Source organism: Orycteropus afer, unplaced genomic scaffold (genome assembly GCF_000298275.1).
Source record: "Orycteropus afer afer isolate SDZICR_OR568_19922 unplaced genomic scaffold, OryAfe1.0 scaffold00183, whole genome shotgun sequence".
Classification (NCBI taxonomy): domain Eukaryota; kingdom Metazoa; phylum Chordata; class Mammalia; order Tubulidentata; family Orycteropodidae; genus Orycteropus; species Orycteropus afer.
Window position 1 is genome coordinate 3,927,772 of NW_006921770.1, and position 11,527 is coordinate 3,939,298.

Sequence of the window (11,527 nt, forward strand, 5' to 3'; positions counted from 1 at the left end):
TCTTGAGTGATCATGAGGACATTGCCTGAAGATTCTGGTCTTCTGTTGTCTTCTCTATAAAATAGGGTTGAGTCAGCAAGAATTCTTGCACTTCTCCCTCTGTTAAGAATATTGGTAGACTCAAGTAAACTTTAATTTGGTGAGTTGGTAGTGCCAGTGGCCAAAAGACTTTCTATGCAACAATGATTCCCTTTATCTGGAAGGTCACTCTCGTAGATCTAGAAAGAGCTGCTAGTAGTTCAAATGTCACTTAGTCCATAAGGCCTTCCCTGTACATTCAAATTAAGCAGCAGCTTGTAGTCACTCCGTATATCATCATTTCATTTTCTTCAATGCAATTACTACTTTCTGAAACTAATATTTTTTTCTTATTTACATCCTGTCTCTTTTATAATATCTCTGAAAACAGAAACTTTGTTATGTCTTGATCTCTGCTATGTTCCCAATGCTTAGAACAGATACATGTATTCTCGATACATATTTGAAAGGAGGAATGGATTGCTAGTGGAAGGAAAGATGGATGGATGGTTAAAAAGAGAAAGAAGGAGGGAAGAATGATGAGAAAAAAAATGCAGGATCCATGCTACCACCTGAATGGTAGTCCCTCAACATCTCTGACTCCACATGAGCCACTTGGTATGCAAGTACAAGTGATCACCTTGTTTCCCATCTTGCCTTCTATATGGGAAGAGAGGGACAGAAATTATATGCTTCTCATGGTTGTTGTGTGGGTGAAATAAAACAATGAATATGAAATGCTTTCTCAACTGTTAAATGCTTTAGACACATGGATTCTGACCATTATTACTGATAGGAGAATAGACACAACACAGTTTAACCTCTGTACTTTTCAGCATCTCAATGAGGGTCGGGGTGACTCTCTCACCTTTGAGGCAGGTCTCCAGTGCATATCACTATGCCTGACATATAATACCCACTACTATTGAGTCAATTCTTAATCATAGTGACCCTATAAGGCAGCAGAATTGTCCCCATAGTGTTTCCAAGGCTGTAAATCTTTACCGAAGCAGACTGCCACATCTATCTCCTGTGGAGTGGCTGGTGGGTTTGAACTGCCAATCTTTAGGACAGTAGCCAAGTGCATAACCATTGTACCACGAGGGCCCCATTATATATGGACACTCAAAAATGCTTCCTTAACCTAGTGCCTAAGGCATTTGACTGCTAACCAGAAGGCTGGCATGTTCAAACCCACCAGCCACTCCTCAGAAGAAAGGTTGGGCAATCTACTTCCATAGTGATACCGCCTCAGAAACCCAAGGAGGGGTCGCTATGAGTCGGATCTGACTCATTGGCAGTGCATTGCTTTGTGTTGGTCCTTTCAGTCCACCCTCCATAGAGCTGCCAGAATTACCCATAAAAGTCAGTTTTGATCTTGTCACTCCCTTGATCAAAAGACTTTCATAGGTGTCTATCACTCTGAAACTATACCACATCTCTCACCCTAGAATTTAAGGTCCTCAGTAGCTTTTTATCATACCTACCTGGGACAACCAATTTCCTAGCCAAACTAAAGTAAACTGCAGGCTCTTTCTCTTTCCACCACCTCCACATGATCTATAGCATCCCGCAGAGTGACAAAATATAGGTCTGTTTTTGGATGAGAGCCACTAAGGAATGTTCTGTCCAGGTCAGAATATTTTGCATCAAAGTGGGGAAATGTCTGTGTTATTTGCTTTTCTCATGAAAACAGAACTCCCTCAATAATGGATTCAGCAGGGGCTCCTCCATTCCCCAGTCTCGGGGGGTCCCCTAACAGAACAATGCTTAATTTCCTCCATTTCTCCTCCTCTAATAGGGACTGTCAAATACCCTCTTCCTCTCAGCAACCTGACGAAGGAGGCATAAATCCACCCAGAGTCTTCACATGGCTGTCACATTTCCATTCTAATCAGCAGCCCCTTCCCCACCTCTTCTTTACCCAAGGGACCTGGGTTACTCCAAACCCCCCTTGTGAGTTGCCCCATACAGAAGAGGACCTCTGGCCTCCCCTCCCCTCTCTGCCCCATTCCCGGAGATGGCAGCCCTTCATTATCCAAGGAGGCTCCGCTCCCAGGTTCATTTCGTCTATCAGCCCTGAGCTTCACCTCTGACCTTAGCCTTCCTTAGGGTGGCAATCTGCCCTACCTCCCTAGCTCTCTCGCGTCAATCCCATAGATTTTTGTTGCTGCTGAGAGCAGCTTCTTCAGAGCAGAGGAGTAGGAATAAGAGAGATTGCCTGTCTTAGACCTACGTGAGACACTGAGGAGAAATGGGCCTTTTAACAACTGCAATTCAGTGATGAGAAAGTGATGGGGTCGACTACCATCACTCAGACCCTCCTCTGAGCCCTTTGCACTTACCAGGTGAAACTGAAAACATTTTGATTAGGCCTAACTGGATGATAAATATGGGAGTCCTGTCCATCCTGACGCTAAATCCATTTCCTGCCGCAGATGAATGGGCAGGCAGTTCGTAGCCTGATCAAAATTTTCTTTGGTTCGAAGCAGAAATGAAGGCCTCTATGCCATCACCCACTGAACTCTCCACAAGAGCTGTTCATTCAGCATTTATGAGAGGATCCTGTCTTCAGCATAGGGCACCCATATTGCAGTTTGACAGCGGTGTGTGTTGGCGTTTATTTCAGGATATTGCAGGATCTGAGCTGAAGAAAAGATGTTGAAGGTCATTTAGCCAATAGAGTTTGAACTTGCTTTTGTTTTCTAGCACTAGAGCCATTCCCTCCCCCCTAAAAAAAATTTTATATGGTAGTTCCATACCAGAAATAGACAAAAATAGCACTTCTCTAGATAAATATGAGGCCTTGGGTGATGCAAATGGTGAATGTGCTTGCCTGCTAACCAGAAGGCTTGAGGTTTGGGCCCATCTGCAGGCACCTCAGAAGAAAGGCCTGGTGATCTACTCCAGATCACCAGGTGATCTACTCTGATCAAAACTCAGCTACTGAAAATCCTATGCAGCACAATTCTACTCTGACCCACATGGGTTGGCATGAGTCAGAATCAATTCAATAGCAACTGGTTTTAGATAAATAACTTTCTTTAGAAAGTTGGGATTCCAGAGAATGTACTTCGTTATGTGATGATTCATTCCAATCATCAAGCATATGTAGGCATGCACTCTACCATATCCAGGCATATGATCATTAGCTTGATTAGCTCTAATGATGAAGAGCTCAATAGGCTACAAATAAATTCATTCCCTTATCAAGACCTCTTCATGACAAGTTATATGACATTAGACAAATCATTTAACCTCAGTGGGCATCCAGACCCTTATCTAGAAATGAAGAGAACTAATAGCAACTTCCTGTTAGAAGGAAAAGATGAACTAGTATGTGTGAAAACTTCTACAACTTAAGAATTCAGTGGCCAACATTGGTGAAGGAGACAATAATCTATAGGTGAAAAGACTCAATCTGGAGTCAGATGTTAGCCCAAACTCTGCCATCCATTAATCATTTGATTTTGAGCAACTTACCTAACCTCTTTTTGCCTCAGTTTTATCATCTATTTCATCACCTGACTCACTAAATTGTTTTGATGATGAAAAACTTCATAGAATGGTGCTTTATAAGGCTGAGGAATAATGATAATGATGTGATTGTTATGAATACAGACACATGAGAAGCTAGACCCAGCTATCTTGACCATGAGGGGGCGAGGGAGTGTTAGTGGCACCTACTCCCATCCAAACAGTTTCTAAGCCTGCTGCAAATAACAGTCCTTAGAAGTTGAATTAGGTGTCCTGGGGCATTAGAATTGTGTCACAAGTGGGAAGAGAACCACCATTTATGCATAATGCTAGGTGTTTATAAACAGGAAATCATTTAACTCCTGTTTGCTCTTAGATCAATTCCTATCCTCCATGCTCCACTCCCTAGCATAGGGCATCCAGACCCTACAAACTACATTTCCCATTATCTCTTGTCAAAAGACTACCCCTCAATTCAGCCAATAGAAGGCACTGGAGAGATTGGAGGGAGGAAGAGACAGAGAAGTCAAGGTAGTTCTCACTTCACCTCCTTTGCTTTGAACAGTCTCTAGTAGCAGCAGCCCCTGCTCTAATCTCCAGCTCCTGCTAGCTAGTTCCACAAACCATGATCCAAGTTACTACAAGCCAGCTACTCAAACCATCATTCAAGCTCCTACCAGACTGCCTCATCATACCTAAAGGTCCTAACTAATTGCAATTGGGAATGACCATCTTCCACTAGAGAGAGAGCAAGCTTCCACTAGCAGCCTCTCTCTTCTTGGCATGATAACACTGCCTCCTTTCTTTGTCCCTTGTAAAAATGGAGGAGACATCTGGCTTCCTCCAACTTCACGACAGTTGAGGAGGAACATTATTAGTCTCAATAGTATATAAATCAAGGCTCATTTATATAAAGCAAAGGTCAGATACTCCTCCACTCTCCAAACTTTTTATTAATTCTTACACCAACTGTCCCTCCCATGGCACTCTCTGCTTCTTTGCCGGGTTCAATAATTTGTCACAATGTCCACACAGAGCTCGTAGACTATACTCGCAATTATGGCATTTATTAGGGATGTAACAGATTACAGTTCAGGATCTGAAACGACTCAGGATACAGTTTTTTGATCAGGACAGCCTCTTTCCTGCAACTGTGCCCATAGGCTGACCTCTGTCTGGCCCTCAGCCTGGCCTCTGTCCTGCTCTGCAAGTGTTACAAAGCTCTTTAGCTCTGTCAATAAGTGTCTGGTGGCACTGACTCCACCAGCAAGCCTCCTGCCTGACAGCACTCAGCTTTCTTGTTCACAGGCCAGGGAGCCAGCCCACCATGCCATCTCCTGCTGGTTTCCTTGTTCTGCTGTCTCTGCTACCACTGTTTCTCTGCTGCTGCTTCTCACTGTCTCCTGCTATCTCTGGTATCACAGCTCTTTGCTCTAGGAAGTCCTCAGCACAAGGATCCTGGCTTCAAAGGACACTCTCTATTCCTATCTCTTCTTGGTGGTAGCACTCTCCCCTCCTCACCTCTATGATGGCTCATTTTAAGCCTAGCAGAATGACAAAACTGACCAATCCTCTTATTTGCACCATACACTTTATTTGCATGGTCCTTCTCCCACAAGAGGAGCTGTGGTGGCGTAGTGCCCCCACAAGGGTGCCATGCACCTTATATGGATAATCTCATCCAATATTTTGGTGGAAGTTATAAGACCAAGGCTAGAAAAGTCATATAAAAGTTATCCATTGCACGGCATCTCTCTGTCTCTAGGAGAGAGGGTGGCTTCTACATTTTCTAATCCTGGGATTGCTTCACCTCCCCCTGTTTGCTCTGTTAGTCTCTCTAGCATTCTGTGACTAATTCTCTACATGAAAGTCCATTTACTGAACTAACCAACATGGGCTGTTTCCTAAAACAAACACCCTGATGAATATAAACTCTGATGACTCTATGTGGTTATTATTTTCCCCAATTTATCTTTGAATAAATGGAGTCCCAGAGAAGTTAAATAATTTATTCAAGATTACACAATTGAGAGGTTGAACCAAATCCAAACTCAGTCCCTGAGAGCTCTAAGTAAATCCGTGCTCTCCACCAAACCACAAATTCTCCCTTGAGATCATTTAAATACAGAGAGGGTGAAGTCTCTAAACGGTTGGAGAAATCCAACTCGATGGTTAGAAAAAAACTGATTTTGCTTCAGGTTTCAGTTTTCTTGAGATGGGTAATGCATGCTCTATGTTGGAAGCTCAAATTTTCCATAAAGAAACATACAGTAATGTACTAAAAGAAAATTGAATATTAGGTGGGCTCTAGTTTGGGTCTTCCTATAACTTGGCTACGAGACCTCAGGTAACTCCCTTGTCCTCTTGCAGCCTCCACTAATTTAACTTTAAAGTGAGGTATTTAGACTCAATAACCTGTCATTCTGATTCTGTGATTCTAATCATGTGGTTTTATAGTGATTTTTCACTTTACCCTACATTGAGGCTTTACACATAATGTAAATATGTAATGTAAAATTGTAATGTATTTTTGACACATGAAACCCTAAATTAGAGTGAATAAATGAAGTCTTTGGCATACTGTTCTTGAAAGGTTTTCAGATCTCAAATGAGAATGAATGAAGGAATGCTTCGCAGGACACTTCAGAAAGGTGTCTGACCCTGATTTAGATTGTCAAAATGTCTTTGGGGATTGGAGTGCTTGGGATTGGCTTCCATCCCTGGGGAAGTTTCATGGAAAGGGTGAGCCCAGAACAGGGTTTTGAGTGAAAAATTTATCTGGCTCCCTGCTCTCAGAGTGCTCCTCACTTCACAGGGGACACCTGGTACCCTACCTGCAGTGCTAGCCCCACTCAAGTCTTTGGAAACTTACCTCGTCCCTAGTCAGGAGAAATCTATGAGCTCAGATACTTAATAACACATGACTTTAGAATGCTGGTCATGCTAAGTCCTTTAGTCTTGAGCATCTGAGCTCCTGGGTTGTTCATGGCTTGAGCTCCTGCTTTTCTCTTAGTTTTATGAAGTGGCAACCAGTCTGCTTCCTCAGTGCCTGAGTCATTGCTGTGAACCTGTATCAAAATCATTTCCCACATCCCTAAATCATAGAGAAGATACACAGCTCTTGCCAGAGCACCCGTCATTGGGCCTGAGCAAGTGTCCACTGGGGAAAAGTGTTGTCTGCAGCAACTGTTGGTAGTAGTTATTCAAGCCCTGTCCAGAAGGAAAGTTCTATAGCTCAAGGTCTGGACCTGACCCCTTCAAGAACACACATATCCTTTTAAACAAATGGGATCACACCTTAGGCTTAAGCAGGGCTCTTGCCACAAACCCATCCATCACCATGGCCTTATCTTCAAAGAGTCAAATAAGAGAAATTGTCCAGAAAGAGCAAAGGAACTTTATAGGCTGAACTAGTTCTTGGTCCTCTCACTCTCATCTGCAGCAACTTTAAGATCATTGACCATGCTAAACAACTGTAAAGGCCCACTCTGGCCCTAACAGTCCAAGTCTCTCCATTTGATAGCTTAATTATCAGTAGAAAGGCAAGAGGTACAGGGAGAAAGAACATATTTAAACATGCTGAACAGCACTTGAAGCCTGGCTGAATGGATGGTGAGAGGGTGCCCTGGGGGTAACCTATCAGTTCCTGCATTGGTAAAATGAGGACAATAGTACCTGCTTTGCAGGCAGAGCCAGGCAACCAGTCTATATAAAGTGTCAAGAATCCCTTCTTCACTGGAGGAGAGAGGCAAGAACACCACTGGGAATGTAACAAACAGGAGAATTTTAGATATACCAGAATCCCTCAGCACAAGGCTAGAAGATCAGTTTTGACCTCCTTAGGAGGGGAAGTTGCTGAGACTTTTAAGGAGCCTGCTAGAGTCATACTAGATAAAATCTCTTCTGAGGAGAGTGAGTCTGAGTAACTATAAGGCTGTTTTTCTGCAGCTGGGACTAGGGTAGGTATGCTACTTAAGGGCTAGAGCATAACTGCTGAAAAGCTCAGGACAAATGAAGAGCTGCTGACCACTCCTGTTAATGATTATCTTCTACTCCTACACCTCGTGGCACTAGCCCCACCCCTTTAAATCCGTAAGTTTGAAGGAGTGCCACATTGTCAATCTGCCTAGAGCAACCACTTATCTCAGACCTATCTCAGTCTGGCCTAATTCACAGGGTTATTGTGATAACCCACCAGCCACTCCTCGGAAGGAAGGTTGGGCAATCCTACTTCCGTAGTGATACTGCCTCGGAAACCCAAGGAGGGGTCGCTATGAGTCGGGGCCTACTCGAGGGCACATAACAACAACAACAACAGCATTGTGATAAGTAAGACACTCTTCCAGTGGCTGTGCACAGGAAGCACTGATTTCCTCTCCCAAAATCATTTTTTCTCCTGTTCCAAATACCTCCTCTAAATTCATATGGACTAGGTACTCTACAACTGGCTAGGTGTAGAGTAATGGCAATCAGAATGTATGTGCCAATCAATGTATTTTCAAAGTACTATACCTAGAAGTAGGTCTTCAATTAAACCTTACTATTTGCAATATTGTGAATCATTAATGCTCAGTGGTGGAATTCTCACCGAACTTGGGGCAGATCCAGGTTTGATTCCTGGCCAATGCACCTCATGCCCAGCCACCATCTGTCAGCGGACGCTTGTGTGTTGCTATGATGCTGAACTGGTCTCAGTGAACTTCCATACTGAAATAGACTGGGAATAAAGGCTTGGCAATTTACTTCCAAAAATCAGCCAATGAAAATCCTATGAATCACAGTGGTCCAATCACAACTGATCATGGAGATGACGCAGGACCAAGTAGTGGTCTGTTGTGTTCTGCATAGGGTCACCATGAGTCAGGGGTACATTTAACAGCAGCTAACAACATTAGCAATACTAATAAAGGTTTGTTGAGTATTGAAAAATGCTGATGAAAAAGTAGAATTAGTTGCTCTGGTGGCATAGTGCATTTGACTGTTAACCAGAAGGTTGGCGGTTCAAACTCACCAGCCACTCCATGGAAGGAAGACTGGGCAATCTACCTCTATAAAGATTTATCACCTCAGAAACGCAAAGAGGGTCACTGTGAGTTGGAATCAACTCTATGGCAGTGAGTTTTGTTTTGTTTTGTTTTGTATCAATGTGCTCAGACTGTGCATTTACAGAGGCATGTTTTTAATAACTGCAGAGAAAGGAATGATCACTTAGTGATGGATAAACTGAGACTGTGGTGTCAGTGACTTGATCAAAAGAAATTGCTAATGGGTGCCAAGTCTATTTCTCCAAACTCTGCCCTTTCCACTTCATCTCAGCATAGTTAACAGGTGACATTCAGAGAAATAGATTTAACCAAGACCAATACAGCACAATTCCAAAGGATACCAGTCACACTGTAGTCTACATAAACATCACTGCCTGGAGTTATTCATTGATGCAGAACTAGACCAATGCTAGGGAACTTCAATGTCTCTTCCTCCTAAAGCCCTTTTCTTAATCATGCCCCCTTCATGAATTCCATGTATTGAAATAGTTTATCAAATAAATAGCATATTTAAGATACAATTAGATTGTGCTATCATAGTTTTAGGAGCTCTGGTGTCACAGTGCCTAAGGCATTTGACTGCTAGCCAGAAGGCTGGCAGTTCAAACCCAATAGCCACTCCTTGGAAGGAAGATTGGGCAATCTACTTCCTTAGAGCCACTGAGTTGAATCGACTCAATGGCAGTGAGTTTGGTTTTTTGGTTTTTTTCTTTTCCCTCATAGTTTTAATTAATCAAATGTACTACATCACCCATACAAGTGTAGATGACCAAGTAATAACCACTTTTACAACTTTGAGTTAATTTCACTCCAGCCAAACACAAAAGATTTGATATTTGAGTCAGCATTTGAAACCTTAAAACAAGTAAATGTTGCACTTCCCTTAGGCTTTATGATATACTAAAAATAACTAAAAAATCCACCACTGTCACAACATTGGTGCCTTTTCAGGCATTTAGTAGTCTGTTAGGTCCTCGTTCGGGAACTGCAGACCTCACTATACCAAAATAACAAGTCTAGTCAATGGCTTATTGACTCTGAAATTAGTAGAAAGGGGAAAAAAAAGTCATAGCCATTGTAGAAAATGCTACAAAACACATACACAAAGATTTTCATATTTTTATTAGATTTGTCCACAGGAGCAGAATCCAATGGAAAGCAGGAAGATACAAACAATTCTCCTTTTTTCTTTGTTGCTCAAAATGAAGAAGTGAAGAGAAATGGAACTACAATGTATTGTACCTACTATATGCCAGGGATTGTAAAAAGATAATCAACACAGATACCTATCACAATCTGGTAAGCGATAACAGTAGGATTTGAATTCAAGATTTCCTGGCTTAAGGTCTAAGTGTGTTTTTCCTCACTATGTCATTCTACCTTCCTAAGAGGAAAACAATCCAAAGAATGATTAACAAACTCTTGCTTTGTATCAGGCATTCATTTTCATTCATTCAATATATATTTAAAAAAAAAAAAAAATCACTGCCTTTGAGTCAATCCCTTTCAACTCATACCAATCCTCATTGGGTTTCCAAGGTTGTAAATCTTTAGGGAAGTAGATTGTCCCATCTTCCTTCTGCAGAGAGGCTGGTGGGTTTGAACCACCAAACTTCTAGCTAGAATTCAAATGCCTTAGACACTTTGCCATCAGAGCTCCTAACACATATTTATTGACCCTCTATTCTATGCCAGATGCTGTGTCTGTTTTCTGGTAGTTTATGGTCTAATGGGAGAGACAAGAAAGTAGCTCACAGGGAGACTCAAATTTTTAGAAGGCAATGAGTGTGGAAAAAGTGATGTCGGGGCTAATAAAAGAAAGCTTTCTTTGATTCAGTGCTCTCAGTGTATATCGGAGCTCTGGTAGCATAGTGCCCAAGGCACTTGACTGCTAACCAGAAGGCTGGTATTTCAAACCCACCAGCCACTCCTCAGAAGATGGAGCAATCTACTCCCATAGTGATACTGCCTCGGAAACCAAAGGAGGGTCCAACTCGAGGGCACATAACAACAACAACAGTGTATATGCCATCAATGTCTTCCACAAAGCGTTATACTTAAAATTAAGTCTGCGATTTGACCTTCTTATTAGCAATATTGAAGTCCCTGGTGGTGTGAATGGTTAACATGCTCACTTATTAACCAAAATGTTGAGGTTTGAGTCCACCTAGGAACCTTGGATAAAAAGCCTGGTGATCTACTTCTAAAATGTCAGTCACTGAAAACACTGTGGAGCACGTTTTACTCTGACATATATAGGGTCTCTTTTCATTTTTAGTTTTTCTTTTTCGCTTTCTTTTTTCTGGTGATTAGTTTGCTTGAATTTGTATGTTTTTAAACAACTAATATTATTAATACATTTTTTTCTTTTTATTATTCTTCTTAATTTTCCCCTCCCAGGTCCTAGTTTTCAGAATTTTTTCTTTCCCTGTGCCTGGTTAAAATTTTTTTTTTTTTTAATTTAGGTTTTTTTTTTTCTTTCCTTTTACCCATTTTTTCTCATGGTTAACACCATTCCTTGTTTTCCTTTTTGCATTTTTCCCATTTTTTTTCTTCATTTATTATTCTCTTTCCCTACTTTTTTATTTTTCTTAGTGCCCTATCCCCAGATATTGCAGGTTTTCTTGTTTTTCCTTCTTTTTTTTCCCTTTTTTCTTTTTTTGGAAACTGTTCCTGCATGATTATATGGTGTGTTTTTTCATCCATGGGCTATTAGTTTTTTGATGGTTATTCAATTGTAATTTGTGTCTAGCTGAGTATGAGACAACAGTCCCCATAAGACACAACTACAGCCACACCTCCTGCAACTTCACTTACTGAGCGAGAGCCACTTTCTCCTTCTCCACCAATGGGCCAATGATAAAAAACCACCCAAAAGAGCCTGAACCACCCTTGGCTGCTCTTCACAAACAGTTAACAGAGATCTAAACACAACAATGCCATGATGCCTCGGAAACAACAGACCATCACAGGCCACACAAAGAAGC